Source organism: Protopterus annectens, chromosome 2.part2 (genome assembly GCF_019279795.1).
Source record: "Protopterus annectens isolate FY-2018-M chromosome 2.part2, PAN1.0, whole genome shotgun sequence".
NCBI lineage: Eukaryota > Metazoa > Chordata > Ceratodontiformes > Protopteridae > Protopterus > Protopterus annectens.
Window position 1 is genome coordinate 815,951,688 of NC_056730.1, and position 16,615 is coordinate 815,968,302.

The window sequence follows — 16,615 nt, forward strand, 5'->3', positions numbered from 1 at the left end:
TTTGTCCCGAAAATGTCCCACTTTGGCCATTTGAAAAGGGGGCAACCCTACTCTCAACTGTACAGATTTTCGCATAATGCCCAGATTTTTGCCCCTTCTTTTTGGTCTGTTTCTCATCAAATTGTGGTTTTATGGCAAATTATTATGAGATGAAGTCAGAAAATAATGACAGACATCTGCCTATCAGACTTCACACTCTTCAGAAAACTCACGCTACTGCAAAACCTGTGTAATCAATTTTCGAAGTTTATAAGAGCAGTATTTAAAAGTGTCCCTATTTAGGGCCTTTGTCCCCCATTATTTATGACTTTGTCCAGATTTTTTTTGCCGTAAGAGTTTGAGAGGTATGAGACTCTCTATTTCTCTCCCTCTCTGTCTGTCTCTCTTTCTCTCTAATTTCAATCACGTCGAGTTTGGGCGTAGTGAATACGTCTTCAATGAGAATTTCACTTTTAAAGCTGCAAAAAACGCAGTTAATGTTTACTAATACTGAACAGATTCTTGTCTGTCAGTATACATCAGAATCTGGCTAAACCCACTTTTTGGTCTGTAGTATTTTGTTAGTGGTCAGTTCATATAATTTACACACTGTCTGACGTCTTTATGTAATGATGTGCATATTTTTTAAATGCAAATGATGTGCATTTCTTAGTGGCAAAATTGCGTAAATGTTAATAAAAAGGCTTGCAGCTGAAAAGCTAACCCTCCTATTGGAGAACAGAAATTTTAATGAGCTTTTAATGGAATGCAGAGCTCAGAGTAGTTAATTATTTGTTAGTCGAAGATGCATTCAGCATGTTGATGAACTCTTGTTAATAAACACTGAGTGAATGGAAATAGTTAACCTTTACTGTTCTGCATGAGGTACCTTGTGAAGCACATGACGTTCCAGACTGTAGTTTTTCAAGGAAGGTGAGTGCATTGCAGGTGTCACTATGTACTATATAAATATGGACAAACCGGTTATTGCAATGAAAGCATTCTGTGCACGCGTGTGTGTTGGGGGCGGGATTTGGGGGGTCTAAATTGTTTTATGGATCAAACAGAAACAATAACAACCTACTAGTTTCAGAGTAACATCTGTATTCTGATTGTGATGTTCATTGTATACAAACGTGCTGTGCTGACTAAAACGGTCCAAATATTATTATCACTATTTAATCTTAAATTACAAAATCTCACCTACGTAGTTTATTCAATGCTCGTTTAAATGCTCACTTCCTTCCATACCTGTCAACCACTGAGCGCAAGAAATGAGGATAAAGTAAAAAATAATGAGGTTGTTGGTGGGTGACAATGGTCAGAAATCGGGCACAGATTTTAAATATTGCTTTTATAAACTTGGAAATTTGCGATAATAACGGTTTTGCATTAACGTGCATTTCTAAAGGATATGAAGAATGAGCATGAAATGTGTGTCAGAATTTAATGATTTCAGTCCTTCGTTATGTGCTAGAAAACCACAAATGTTATCAGGAGCAGACCAAAAATAAGAGACGCAAATCAGGACATTGTGTTAAAATCTGGTCACTAGAGATATATGCTGCCTTCTATAACCGCATCTATTGTTTTTCCTAGAATACAAATATTTTTATGAGGTTTTGGTATCTGAGAGCTCAAATATGTGTATTTACAATGGCAAGTGTAACGCACACTGAAACCGAAACACAAATGCACAAAAACCATGCCAACGATTAAAAAATAAATATAAATGCACCACAAAGCTGACCCGTCCCAGTTGCTGTATTTAGGAATAAACTACACCGTGTGTGTGTGTGTGTGTTTTGACTGGACACAGCTGCTGTCAACAGTGGTTTGGGTTTATCAGCAAAGCTGCGTTAACATTTGTTTTATTTTCACTTACGAACAAAGCCTTGTATGGACTGCCACCAAATTAATGAAATAATCAGGTATTTTCGTGAATGGAGATCCGTTTTGCTACTGTAGCCAGCTGGAATGGTGTGTCAGAGATCAAACGTTTGATGTTGGATAAACACCATGTGCTGTGTTCTTAAGCATTCTGGTTTATGACCTGCAGGGTTAAAAGCCTTTGACTGGCATTTGACATCTGACCTCATATAAATGTTATCTTATCAGCTCCAGCTTGTTAACTCGTATTGAGTGCTTGTCCCTGATGGCTTTTAGATTAAAGGGTGTTTTATCATATTCTCCATTGGAACTCAAAACTGTGTTTGTTTTTTTAGCTCTAAGGTCAAACAACCCTTCTAAAATCAAGCCTTGGAATATCTTAAATAAACTGAACATACATGAAAACGTATTATTGCCATTTTTATTAGAACGTGCTTTTGTTGGGCTCAGTATTCTCTGGTGCACTAAAATGTATTTATTTATTCATTTATTTATGCATGTATTTATCTATTTAGAAAAGACTTCGTCTACGCACGTGATTATTTTCCTCAGAAAATACGCCTTCAGGGGTTAAATATGTGGGCGTATAGAAAACCGGGTTCTTTTCTTGACTCAGAGTGTTTCTTGTAGTTACATACTTCTAGCCAAGTCTGAATAAAAACTTTAATGCTTAAATTCTCTTTCTATTCAGCTCTTTAGTAGAGTAGCCTAAACTTTTAGCACTTGCTTTTACTGTCCCTCCAGGTGATTCGACTTAAAAGATGCACACATCTAATTTAACATGCTACTGTTCACCTCTGCACGTAAAAATGTCATTTTGGTCTAGTTTTAGCTGGTTTGTTCTATAAATATCAACAGGAAATGAAATGTGTATTTCCGATTGGAGTACTAAGTAGAAATAGTCAGGCCCGGTGGAGTGTTTGATTGTATTGCAGACGTTATGTTTTCTTATACCAGCCAACCTCTCCCCAACCCATCCCTCTTCAAGACACACCGAATATGTCAAACGCATTTAATACCTCCTAATCGTGTGATTATCACAATGTAACTACGTTATGTGTGACTACGTAATCTAACAAGACCTCTAGTAATGCCTCTCCTGATTTTCGCAAGACAGTCGTGACTTGGACGATTGTATCTTGTGAAAAAAAAATACAAATCACATTTTAGTCACAGACACACGCATACATATATACACATACACACGTCTATCTATATAAGGCATATGTATATATATAAACACACACACATACATATTTCTATCCATCTATCTAGAGGGTCACACACACACCTCCATGTTAAACACAGTAATAAGATACAAGACAACAGAAACACTTGCAGTTTGATGCAACATACACGTTTGATTTTTGTTACAAAGTTAAAGCAGGGCTTTTGTGTTCGGTGTGTGGTTTGTCCTTCAAAATCTCACGTTTCAGTTTGCCATAGCCAATCTAGGCATCTGAAAAGGAGGCAGCTATAGCATAACTGAGCGCAGTAGCTTAAACCTTTAACCCAACAGTATACAACTGGCCCCTTTCTGTTAGTAACATCATACATGTGCAGAGATGAGGAAGAGCAGAACACCATGCCCAAGAAACGAGTAGTTAACGTCTACTTTTTAGTTTGCTCGTGGTCCATCTCAACCTCTTAACGCAAAAATTATGAATAAAGCCACAAAAATGGGGAGAAAGACCCCCACTCCCCAAAAATTAATGGGAAAGGACCGAAAAAAGTAAGGCGAAAATCTTGACAGTTGAGAAGCATGAGTTGCGATCAAATAAGCCTTTCATACTACTTTTTGTGCGTTTTTTCCACATCAGCACAGTTTAGCGTTTGCTGTTTTTTGTTGTTATTACTGTTTTGAAAGTTCGACCTCTGTGACCCTTAGGAAGATTTTAATATTGGCATTTAGTGAGTTGCAGTGGTCTATGCAACTTATGGAACTACCAGACATAAATAACGGACCTGGGTAATGCGAGCTAACAAACAAAGCTCGGTGTTTAGGCTGACAATAAAGCGCAGAGGATTAAGGCTCTAATGGGCTTTACCTTAAAATCTCGGGTTTGATCCTGCCAGCCTCCTCCTGTATAATGTATGACTCTGAGCATGCATTTAACCAGACGAATGGTTATGGGTTGCCCTTGAACAGAGGAGCCCGTTAATGAACTTTACATGGATAAAACACGCACACAACATGGTACATATCGGTCATGAATGTTGGAAAAGTAACAAACACAACCAGTACGATAAAATGTGGTACTGAACGTTATCACCGCCAAACCAATACACTGTGGCACAGATAAATGTTTCAAAGCAGATTATGCTTAATGTGCTTAAAGTGGTTAACAAGTAAATTGTGTTTAATGTGTTAACTAGAGTTTGGACAGCGACAGGTAGCATTTGAAGGGCACCTGGTCTGCGAACCTACCGATCACTAACTAGGCTTGGATTGGGAATGTTGTTGGTTCAAGGTCAAAAGTAAAAACAAGTGACATTAAAGTGTGCAAGCGTAAAAGACAATGATATTATTTGTTTTGTTGTAAAGCACTAACAATACTTATAAATTAGCAAAGTATGATCGGCGTTTCCAAAATACTGACTGAGCGCGAAAACCGATGCAAGATCTCTAAAAACACCCCTTAAGTTATTTGAAATTATATTAGATCGTGATAAAACTAACTAATATAAGTCAGGTAATTAATAATTATGTTGTATGTCAATGGTGGCACTATGGATATCCCGTTTCATAGTAAGGGCTGCTCTTGGGACTGTGCGGCAATTCTACACGGATTTGTGTTAAACTACTTTATCAAATCAGTCAGGTAATGGACAGGAATGCATCCAGGGTTGCTACCTTTTCAAATGCGCAAAGTGCGACATTTTTTGTAGAAGCGCCAGATTTTGCAGGGCAAAACATACCCACGGCCAGTACAAAGGGAACTTCACTTTTTTACCTAAGTAAAAGTTTATTCTTGTAGCATTTTAGTTGCTTATTCTGTTTCTTACAACATTTAGATGGTTCAGATACAAAATAACAGTTTTAAGCAAGTATTAAAGAAAATATGGGATTTTTTTGTCCTAAAATCTCAGGACATTTGCCATTTTTTTCATTTTTTTTTGCAGGACACAACTACCCAACGAGGGACTGTCCCTCGCAAAGTGGGACAGGTGGTAACCCTAAATCCATCCACCTATGCCTTTGCCAGAATAAACAGGTCAGAGGGAAGACGTATGTAAATGTTCGTATGTCTGTCCATCTTAAATTGCATTACTGTTGGGGATGACGAAAGTTATCTATTTCTCAGATGCACTTACGTTTTGAGTGACTGCAGGGTTGTCTCAAAATATCTTGATGTATTTTATGTAATAAAACTGGGAAATAAACAATGTTTTGATGAGTCCTTAAAAAAATGAGTTTGTTATCTGTAAGAAGGTAGTATCACGGTCATTCTAACACACAGTCAAACTTTCACTCGCTGCCCATGTATATTCCACACCTGATCTGTATCTTTTAAATAAACAAGCAGGAAAACAACTAAAGTTAGGAAGTGGAAGTACTTATGGTTCTTGTGTGTTTAAAGACGTCTGGACTCTCGCTTTTTGTCAACGGGGAACAATCAACCTATCCCTATCGCTGTTTTTTTTTTTTGGCTCATGCTTTGATGTATCCTTCCTAAAGTACATTTTTTTAGTTATGTTGATGAATTGCAGTCAACAATGGGTGCTTAATTTTCTTCAGAAAAAATACATGTTAATTTATTTCGTTAAATTTCTGAATCCATAGTACGGTTAGTTGATTAAAAAGTATCGCTGTTTTTTTTTTTTTTTTTTTTTTGAGGGATCTTTGTTCTTTATTATTTTTTGTTTTGTTTCTAATTTTGGAGATATGATGTTGAGAGCTGTTGCTACACTCTTAACTTTTGTTCTGCTCTGTAGGATTACTGCTGCTATGTATGTATTTTGCATAAAACAAGCAGTCGCATATTCTAGATAATGCTCGAGTGTGTGTGTGTGCGCGCGTGTGTCTACCTATCTAATCTATCTATTTATCTATCTCTCCATGTGTGTCTGTGTGCTTATCTATCTATACGTGTGTAAATGTAACATAATATAACATCGGTTGCTATGTTTACACCAATATGCCATTGAATTTTAAAGCGTTCTTTACATTTGCTGTTCTTGCTTATAAAAGTTTTATAGCAAATGCTGTTTAAAGGGTATATCTGCAGCTGTCCTTGGGACTCACTCATGATTTCTCGATGGGGGAGCATAACTAATATTTTGACACGTTTAAGTACAATACGATAGTATGGACAAACTTATTATGCCTTACTGATCCCAGTTCCTTTATTGTTTTTATTTGAAACTATTTTTTTATCCAGATAAAATCTTGTGACAGTGCAGCTTTCTTTCATGTTGACATTATGCAGCTATAGAAGTACGCCCTTTCCCTTAGCTGGGGGGGGTGGGGGGGGGGGGGTGCAGCTCTGTGTTCTGTTTCACTGTTCTTTTCATCATGAATATAAGAATAGTGAATATTTCAGTACAATGTACTGTTTCTTCTAAGGAGCTGCCCATTTGTACTAAATACCCTTACAGACTTTGAAAATACGCATTGTGTCTAAACACAGCAATTAAACAAACCAAGCACAATGAAGGAAATAGCAGAGAATCAGTAATATCATGTACTTTTAAAATATTCCTGCATTTTCTCAAATCTTGCTCTCAACATGAAGTAAAAATTGACTAACAAGGAGAACCAGAGACGGACATAGCAGATTGCGTAAATCTTAGAAGGAAGTAATGCATGACAGCCCTTGCATGTTGTTCTGCAGTTGTAACATTTCTGCAACATTTTTGTTTATGTCATACTGGCTACTGGGCTTGCTACATTTTCCGCTGTCCAGGGTGGGGTATTTCTTACTATATGAAACATGAGATTATGCAGGATTACATCAACCAATGCAAAATACTAATTTTCATTTTGTTACAAAAATACTCTGTCAACTGTTTAATGCTAAAATAGTATGTCAGTTGTTTCTGTTGTTTTATATCATATCATTGTTTTATAATGTTACACTGTCGTGGTTTTCTACAATGTTCAATAGAATGTCTAATAGAATGTCAGAAAATATTTTTTCATAAAATATTAAGGCATGTGCCATTTCCATTGCTTCTATCTATGCATATATCTATATTAATATCTATAGCTATATCTATATATCTACATCCGTTATCTTTATATATCTATTTCAAAGGCATTGTTGTCTAAATCAGAACTGTTCATTGACAAGAGGAACACGTTACAGATGACAGAAAACTTACATTTACAACGAGCTATTGTTTATTCTTTGTTTCCAAAGCTAACAATAAGACGTAACCATATTTATGCATTTATGCATAATGGCAAACACTGTAATTATGTGTGTGTTTGTGTGTGTATACACACACACACACACACATGCACGCACACATACTGCTTTGTGAAATTGTACCTTTCTGACAGTTTGTATCAATAGGTAACTTTTTATGTTGCTCGTTATTAAGAGTATACCCCTACATTTTGATGTTGTATTCCATAACCTGCTTTGCATTAAAATGTACACATTTCTTCCTAACCGGCTTAATAAAGAATACTCGTCAGCTGTTGTTCCCCACAAGTATAGCAAAGATTGTTTTCAATGTAGTCCTAGCTCTATGCAAGTCATGTACATTGTTTTATTTATTTTATTTTTTATTTGACATTTGTTTACTGGGGGAGTCCGACTGGAGTCCGTTTTCAGTGGGGCCTGGGGAGAAAAGCTCCATAGCACAAATTAACAAGCACACATTTATTATAATGATAACTAAACAGTTGCAGAACTATCATGTTTCTGGGAGACAGAAAAATATGTATTCAGTTGAGTACAAAGTATGTCTGGCTACACCATTGGCTCCTAATAAATGATGCCTTGATAGCCACAAACTAACATCGTATGAATTATTAACAGGCAAATTAGATATAAAGTACGTTATATGAAACTACAGTCCACTTACTTGGTCAATGTGTGTCATTTGGTAAAACAGACGAAAAAATGTACTTGCTTACTTATACAGAGTTTTAAACTAAGAACGTCAAAACTGCCAGATCTACGCACCCCCTCTGTTTACATATTCATTTTTTAAAATAAAATGCAACTGTGATGGCTACGTTTTTTAAATACTGCTTGATAAATTCAACAGGCATATTGGAAATGAGAAGAGATTGAATACAACTGAGAATCATCCACCTCTTTAATGAAAAAAATAAATAAATCACAAAAACTAATTAAGTTAGTTATGTGGTCTTTCCTTTAATATAATCACACCTATCGAATGTATACCTCTCCACCAATTGAAGCAAGACATCTGGACAAAGCCATAAATAATGGGGGGGGGGGAAGACCCCCAAAATAGGGACAACATTTTAAATATTGCTCTTAAAAACTTAGAAAGTTGATAGAATAACAGGTTTTGCATTAGCATGAATTTTATAAAGGCTATGAAGTCTAAAACTTAAATTTCTGTCATTATTTTCTGATTTCAGTCCTTAACGATTTGCCAGTGTTTCGCCAGAAAAATCACATTTTTTGAAGAAACAGTTCAAAAATATAAGGTAAAAATCTGGGTATTCTGTGAACATCTGGACATTTTGAGAGGTATACTCAAATATACTTCACTACTAGCAACGTTCCTCAATTTGGGACTTAAAAAGTCCATGTCCTTCATTGTTCCTGTCACATATTCAATGCTAAGATTTTTTTTAACTGATATCCATGGTAAATAGTACTAAATAATATTAATTAATCAAAATAACTTTATAAATACACGATAACACATCTTAGCCACCCAATAAGCTTCCTAAATGAAGATGATAGTAAGTTTGCAAGTGTTCCACATTTTATCAATTTGTTCCACATTGTGAGAGGTTGTGATCCACATTCTGGAAGTGGAAGTTTGAGAGCTATAATAACTCGCTTAAATTAAACGGATTTCAGCCCATTCAGAACATTTTACTTCAGTTAAAATTTATTTTGAACCAAAACTCTTAAAATGAAATGTTCCGAGGAGCTGAGGTTGATCAACTTCCCAGATGAACTCTCTATCTATGCCTGTATCTCTGCTTTTTGTCTATGGGTCTGTCTGTCTATCTGTCTGTCTGTCTATCTCTCTCTGACAAATACACGCGCGCGCGTGCACACACACACACACACACACACACACACACACACACACACACACACATACAGGTAAACGATTGTGCTTACTAAATCTGTCCATATAAAACCGTGTACTTAGGATTTAAGGGCTGTTGATGCATATTTGTAAACTTCTGAGTTATTTTTGTCCCAGAACAGATAGACTACTAGGTTTATAAGATATTAGATTGATCCTTGTCCATAAGGCAGCGTCTCTGTCTCTCTCTGTCTTTCTGCGTCTACTAGAAGGGACCTAAATAACTTGAGGTTTCCTTGTTCTACTGGTTGGTGTAATTTTACAAATTTTGCTCATCAGACCTTTTTATAAATAGGAATTGTCTAGCAACACATACAAAAAAATGGAATGATATTAGTTTCAGTGCTGAAGCTGTAAAAGTACTATGGCTGTCATGCCATGGCCTGCAGCCCTGCAAACTCAAGCAAAATGTTCCACCTTTGCTGGTTACCTGAAGACCTCTCAGCACATTTAAGTTGAGGATTACAGCAATGACTTAAATGCTATGCAGTAAAACTGTTTATATTTTGCAAGCAGTGATGTTACGTTTGGGTTGTATGATTTGATTTCAGCATATATGTGGACCATAGTCACATACTGTGCCTTCTTTATGCTACTTTAAAGATATGTATTTTTTCCACTGGATGTTGCTTAAGAGATCATGTTAGCCAAACTCAAGTTAACGCCAGAGTTATGTGCGCCTTTACACAGGCGGAAAAAGAAAATAATGCTTTTGTCAGGCAAGTGACAGCATTTAATGTTTAATCCATTAAGTGTGTGTGTGTGTTTGTGTGTGTGTGTGTGGGGGGGTGGGGTGGGGGGGGGCGCTGTCTTATACTCTACTTTATGTCTGCCCGTCTGTTTTTATTATAATTTATCCTGTAGTTTTGTGCATTGGGATTTGTCAGGCTACAGGGACTTTGAAAATCAACATCCTCCTATGGTATTTGTTGCAGACAAGTGACGACTTATTGGAAGTTCTCAAGGAATCATTTATATTTCACACTCCACTTGGCAGCTGATTTGAGTTTGTCTGTTAGCATAACAAAAGGTCTGAGCCTGTGAACTTCAGAAACCTTTCGACCTCTGAGCTGCAAGTATGAATAGCCCGTAGCCCTGTCTATAGAAATTTCTCAAAGCTCCCCTGTTCGTGGCTAAATTGTTAATCAGGGTAATTTAATATAGTTTTCAATATGCCTCATCTCTTATTGGGAAAGGCATTCACAGCTTCCCTCCTCCCTAAAGTTCCCTCATTCAAGTGTGAGACAGGCAGCTGCAAAATCGGGTCCTTCCTCGTCACATTTCAACCTACCGAACCGATCAAGCCCAGCAGCGAGCTGCAAAGGGGGCCCAAGTCTGGATCTTTAATAGTACTTCTCCTGAGCAAGCCATCCTCATTAGCAAAAAAAAAAAAAAAAATAAATAATAAAAAATAATAAAAAAATGTGCTTAGTTTACGTATAACTGTAGGAAACTGACGCAAGTTACACTGCAGTATGAGGCATTGGCCGGCCTGCGTTCATACTACAGCAAGTAACAAAACTCTTGATACTGTCAGTGAAGACTTAAGGCCGGTCGTAGTCATCCCATGTATTGCTTTGACTTGTCTAGTGCTATAAAATATTTGTATTTAGATTGGAATTTATAATTCTTATGAATGTTATACTGCATCAAATTGGTTAGCTAAGGTAGTAGTGCAAATACTTGATTCGCATACTAGCTTCTGAAGTCATTGCATTTGGATTTTCTGAATAGAATCAACTGCATGGAGAATATATGTTGCCCTTCTGTGTAAATCTACATTAGAAAAAGCTAAGTGTGTATGGTTGTTTGCACGCAGCAGTAGACTGGTACATATTATGATGTTTCTGGATGGTAATGTCTCGTCTGAATTCAGAACTTGCTTGACTGCAAAACCCTTGTTGTCCAGTAGGAAACAATCATTCCTAACAGGAAGCTTTTTTTACCTGAATTATTCACTGACTGGTGTGATGCCAGGTTTGATCACAAAGTGACTTCTTCAGGCTGATTACAACTTTCTTTTTAGTAATCTGTGTCTGTTTTATGTTTTTCCTGTTGTTAAAAATAGTACATAAATTTATTAGCCTTCAACTTTATCAGTCATTTAGGTAAAGGAAGAGTGAACTATTATACTGTTAAAGCAAGCCACATATGGCTAAATCCCAAAAGAGCAGTTGGTCAGATTTGTCTTCTGACTGCTTCACTGCATTATAAAAAAGATCTTCCTCAAAACTGTGCAATAAGTCTGCCTGCAGACATTTTTTTTCTGAAAATAATTTATTCAGTTATATATCCAGTCACATAATTGACTTGATATTACTTACATTATGTAATTTACATATACATTTTTTCCACATCCTGTCCAATCCCATGGATGGTATTCTTGTTGTCACTGACAACCCTACAAGTACCACACATCTGAAGTGTACCTCATTACGAGGAACGTACCTTGTACCTTATTTGTGGTCTTTAAAAGTTCATGATCCTCGAAGTTCCACATTGAAAGGGACTGTCACATATTCAGTTTTAGGAATTGTTTAACTTATATCCATGGAAAATAGAAATTAATCATATTATTTCATAAAAATATATTTTTATAAGTAAAACCAGCATATTTTGACCACCATATGACCTTCCTAGCTGAGGTTGTTGGTAAGCCATTAGTAAGTGTTCCACATTTTGCCTATTTGTTCCTCATTATGAGGGCTAATGTTCTTCATTTTGAAGATGGCAGGTTGTGAGCTATGAAAACTACACCGATGTTCTTAGCTACAGAAAATAGGAAATTGCTGTTCAACTGGAAGCTTTGATATTGCATTCAGTAACGGTTTGCGTAGATTGGACAGCCCATCTTCTTCCTTCCTTTAAATTCCGTCCTATAACTAGAAATGTTCTTAGAATATGCCTCTGTCGTGGGCATGCAGTATGCAGTTAATTCCACTTACTTATGTCAGAGGCATATAGAAATGTGCCATTGTAGTTGTGTCTGAAACATGACTGCTTAAAAATGTTTATATAATGACACTGATGAAGTCTGTGCGACAAACACTCAGGTTTCCAGCATGTTATCTTAGTTTTTGATGCTCAGTGCTGTTTCAAGATTATAGAGTTTTATGCAATGGTAAAATAAAGATTTATTAAAGGAGCTGACCCATAATGCACTTCACCGAGTACGTAGTGTAAACAGAACCTGTCTTAGAATAAATCAAACTGCCTCAGCTGTGACAGAATTATTGCACGACCAATCTATTTACATGAACCATAAGGACTTATAAATCTCAGGAATGAGTAGTTCCACATAGTACATATTTAATGCTACTGGTAATATGCATTTCATGTGTATGCCTGTCTTGTTAATTAACGTGCAGACTACAAGACATATTTTCATATATTTTGCCAAGTTTTCTTCCTTACTGGGAGATAATGTTATAATATGTTCAAGCAAGTTTAGTTTTCCCAGGAAACCTGACGTCATTATTTGTGTCTAAGGACATTCATGGCTTTATTCCAGTTCATCATCAGTCTCTAAACAGTTCTAGTTGCTAATTCCTATGGATTAATCATTTGTTTGCAGGGTGGAGCAGTATAACCCTCAGTCTCTTAGGGGTAAGCATTTTTGGGTTAAGTGAAACAAAATAATAATGGTGAAACAGCCCAAAATCATGGACAAATTCTAAATATTGCTCCAATAAATTTAGGAAGTTTCTAGAATAACAAGCTTTTCATTAGCGCGCATTTTATGAAGGATATGAAGTTTGAAATTCAAAATATGTATCAACCGTTATTGATTTAAATCTCAAGGAGTTGCCACAAAGTTACAAGCTTTATGAGGAGCAGATCAAAAATATGAGGTAAAAAATCTGGACATTCTGCGAAGTAGTGGACGGCTAAGAGATATGAGGGCAATGTGATTCTGTATTGTACTTTGAGTTAAGGAAAGACAACATTTTTAATTTCTACAAGTTTTCAGTACATACTGATCTTGGATCTGTACAGTAGTAAAGCCTATGGAGCGACCATTTTTATCACGGCTTGCCACAGTTCAAAGCATTTGCTGTCAGGTGGACCCTAATGTAGACAGAAGAAAGGAAATAATGCAAATCATGTTTCTTAACTGCTGTATATTTTGCACAAATTCCATTATTTAATTTTGGATTGTTATTCTGGTATTCTTTCACACACAAATAAGCGATTTTTTGTTGTTAAGGATTACATTCACTAAATAAATAATAGTCATCAAGAGCGGTGCGTGTTAATTTAAATCATGTTATTGTTGCAACTTAAAAACAAATAAGGACAAACAAATAAAGCACTGTTTAAAACTTTTGTCCTTGATATGGGATCTATGTCATTAATTCATTACTTTTGACTTTGTTACCGGTTCTTGAGCTAATAGGCTTAGAGCTATAACGCCAATTTTATGCTTTACATACTTCGATTATTCTCTGTATTATTTGTCCTTCTGAGCAGAATTGTAGTCTGGTTTGGAGATAGTGGTTCGTTGTAAACACCAGACACGCAAGATGCCGTTGATGGAAATGTTGCCAAAGGCTGGTAGACAGACAGGAAAACAATGACATTCTAACCCCATTGGGACTCTAATCACAAAATTCGACTGCTCTGATGGGACGTCGTCTAGACTGGCCCCTTTGTGTATCAGCTGTTTCCCCTAGAGCCTCATTGTGTCGCTTGAACATGGGAAATGAACCTGCACATTATGGACCTCCAACTTTTCACGCAATGAAATGGCCTACCATGTACGATGATCGTGGTTGCTTGGCTTATCGAAGTACTACAATAAACATAAAATATAGATATGCGGAAAATAACTATACATTCGAGAAATTACAAAATATATATATATCCGCCTATATTTTGTACTATATATATATTTCATCCAAGTATAACATTTTAAACCTCACAAGAAAACGTATTTTTAAGTTGTTCAGTGGCTTGTTTTACATTTTCATAATCTATAAAGCAGCAAGATGCCAACTTCTTTTACTGCGTCGGCGTGCTGCAGCAATGTTGCCTGACGCTTGTGTTGTCATCGCGGCACGCTGTAGTTTTTCCGAAATCGGGGGTGGGGAACACAAAGCCCATACGGGCAGCTTATCTGTCACTGTCTCACAGTGAGGGAATAACCGACAAGACGCAAAACGTTTGACACGCCCCCCCCCCCCCGTGTACACACCTTCATAAAATACAGCCTGCCTGACAGTTGGGGCCCCTGACATGATGTGATTCTCACGAGCACTCAGGTACAGGCCAGAGGGGGAAAACTATGAAGCGGTGGTAGTTATGGCTTGTCATTTTAGGTAGCAGATTTGGTACCCAGAATTGATTTGGGGGAGCACGTTCTTTTCTGACAAATTACGTTCCGCAGTACTTTACATGTAAAAATAATAATTTTACTTTGTGTCTCTCTCACAGATTTTTTGCTGATAGATCATTTAATTGTACAACGGGTGTGTTTTTGGTAGCCATAAGGAAAGGAGACGCCACGCTCTTCAATGTAGCCCCCTTGAGAGTTTAGTCACAGACTGATAAAATCGAAAAGGGGGTAGATACATTGTGTTTGGACTGGACTGCCCTGAGCAAATCGGCAGGTAGACATAATCTTTATGCAAACCTTCCACCCTTATGTCGGTTGTACAACTGCCAAGATCAGCTGTACCACTGACAGGATGTAAACTGCACGCAAAATAACTGTTGCAGTGCCCGTGTGAACCAGAATGCGTCATTTATTTCTGTTTTAAGACTACTTTCTTTGATACTTAAAGCCTGTAAGCTCTATTCCTTCTTTACCTTTCTAGTTATGTTTTTAGGACCGATTCGAGCTAAACCCTGGTTGTTTCTATATAACTCATTTGAAGATGAGCAAATTCAAACTAAACGTGTCCTGAAAATAACGATAAATTCAGAAAATACTTTGGGATTAATCACTGGCTTTATATCAATGCATATTGGTATGTTAACCGTGCCATTTTGAGTTTACAGGACGTTATGTAATAGATTATGGCAGGTTAACTTAAATAACACATAGGAGGTATGCTCTGTATGGCGGTCATATTAGGTAATTCTGTGCAGTTAATTCTGTATTATTTTCCAGTCTACACGTGGCATGTCGACCCGTATTTATATCGTATGTAAAACTGCATTAACAGCTGGGAGCTAGTTTATCCTTTTTACGTTTGCCTATGTAGACTGATATGTGGCAGCTAAACTACCTTAGCCAGGTAACAATCAATTGAATAACCATTGATGGCAAACTGGAGATATCACTACGTGAACTTGTTTCTCAATAGCATTAGACACAGATAGTGCCCCACTTACTTTGTATCAATATTGGCGAATGAAGTTAAAATACTGACAGCGGTGATGTGTCCATTGCGAGAGAACTTGCCGAGAAGGGACAAGGTTATGTGTTCAACAGCAGCCTCCCGGGAGGAAGGCTGAGAACATTTTCCAATGCATCAGGGACCAATGCTGTAGAGTGTTTTTCAGTGCTGGGAAAGTGGAAGCCTCCTTTGGAGGCACATTCATGTCTGATAAATGGGATGATAGACTGACTGGACTCTCTTTACACAAAACATGGATAGAAAGCACATGAAAGCACTATAAAACAAGTTTTGAACATTATACAGTGTTTTTTAAAATATGAGGTACTCATGAAATACCCAGTGAGAGCAAGCAGTCAATGGTTAGGTCACAGTTATTCTAGAGCATTTACAACCAAACACCTTACAATGTTCAGACTGGATGTAATACATTCAGTATAAGTCTTTGTGTGTGTTTGTGCATATGTGTTTGCGTATGTGTGTGTGTGTATAGACTACAGATGTACACATGGAGGTATATCTAACATCTCTGTGTGTGTGTGTGTATATATATATATATATATATATATATATATATATATATATAAATATAAGACACACACACACACACACACACACACACACACACACACACTCTCTCTCTCTCTCTCTATACAGTATATACTGAATAATATGACAGTTAGTTTTGGGATGGAAGATGTGTGAATAATAATTTGCAAATGACCTGTTTGCTGTCTGAAATAATAAGCTTCTTTATGAACTGTATATAATCTCAGTTTCATATGATCATAACTGTTGCCTGAGTTGCTCAGAATGGTGCTGACACAATAGTAGCTAAAGAAGAGGAACTTACGTTTCTGTTTTAAAAACAAAATTTTAAATGATCACCTGTAGTGTGAAGTCAGATGTAGAGGGAATGGATAACATACCCTATGATTAACCAGTTTCTTTGGAACAGATGACATTATCATTGGGAAATTATCTGTATTGTGAACCAGAGAGAGAATGTAGTCCCCTTTTCCAGCATACCCCCCTTTTGCTCATTTTTGATAACACAATACTTTATTGATGATAAACAAACATTATGAAGTGATTTTTCAGAGACATTCTGATGTTATAATCTGATTGTAACTACATATTATACAATATTA

At 36.7% G+C, this 16,615-nt stretch overlaps 1 long non-coding RNA gene across 1 annotated transcript in view; it reads left to right on the forward strand.

The window, feature by feature from the left end:
• The first annotated feature begins 734 nt into the window (after window positions 1-734).
• The window catches only part of LOC122795817, a 108,306-nt gene continuing 92,425 nt past the window's right edge, over window positions 735-16,615 (forward strand). The window contains exon 1 of the long non-coding RNA XR_006363868.1: window positions 735-912. This is a non-coding gene — a long non-coding RNA (uncharacterized LOC122795817). The remainder of the gene's footprint in view (window positions 913-16,615) is intronic.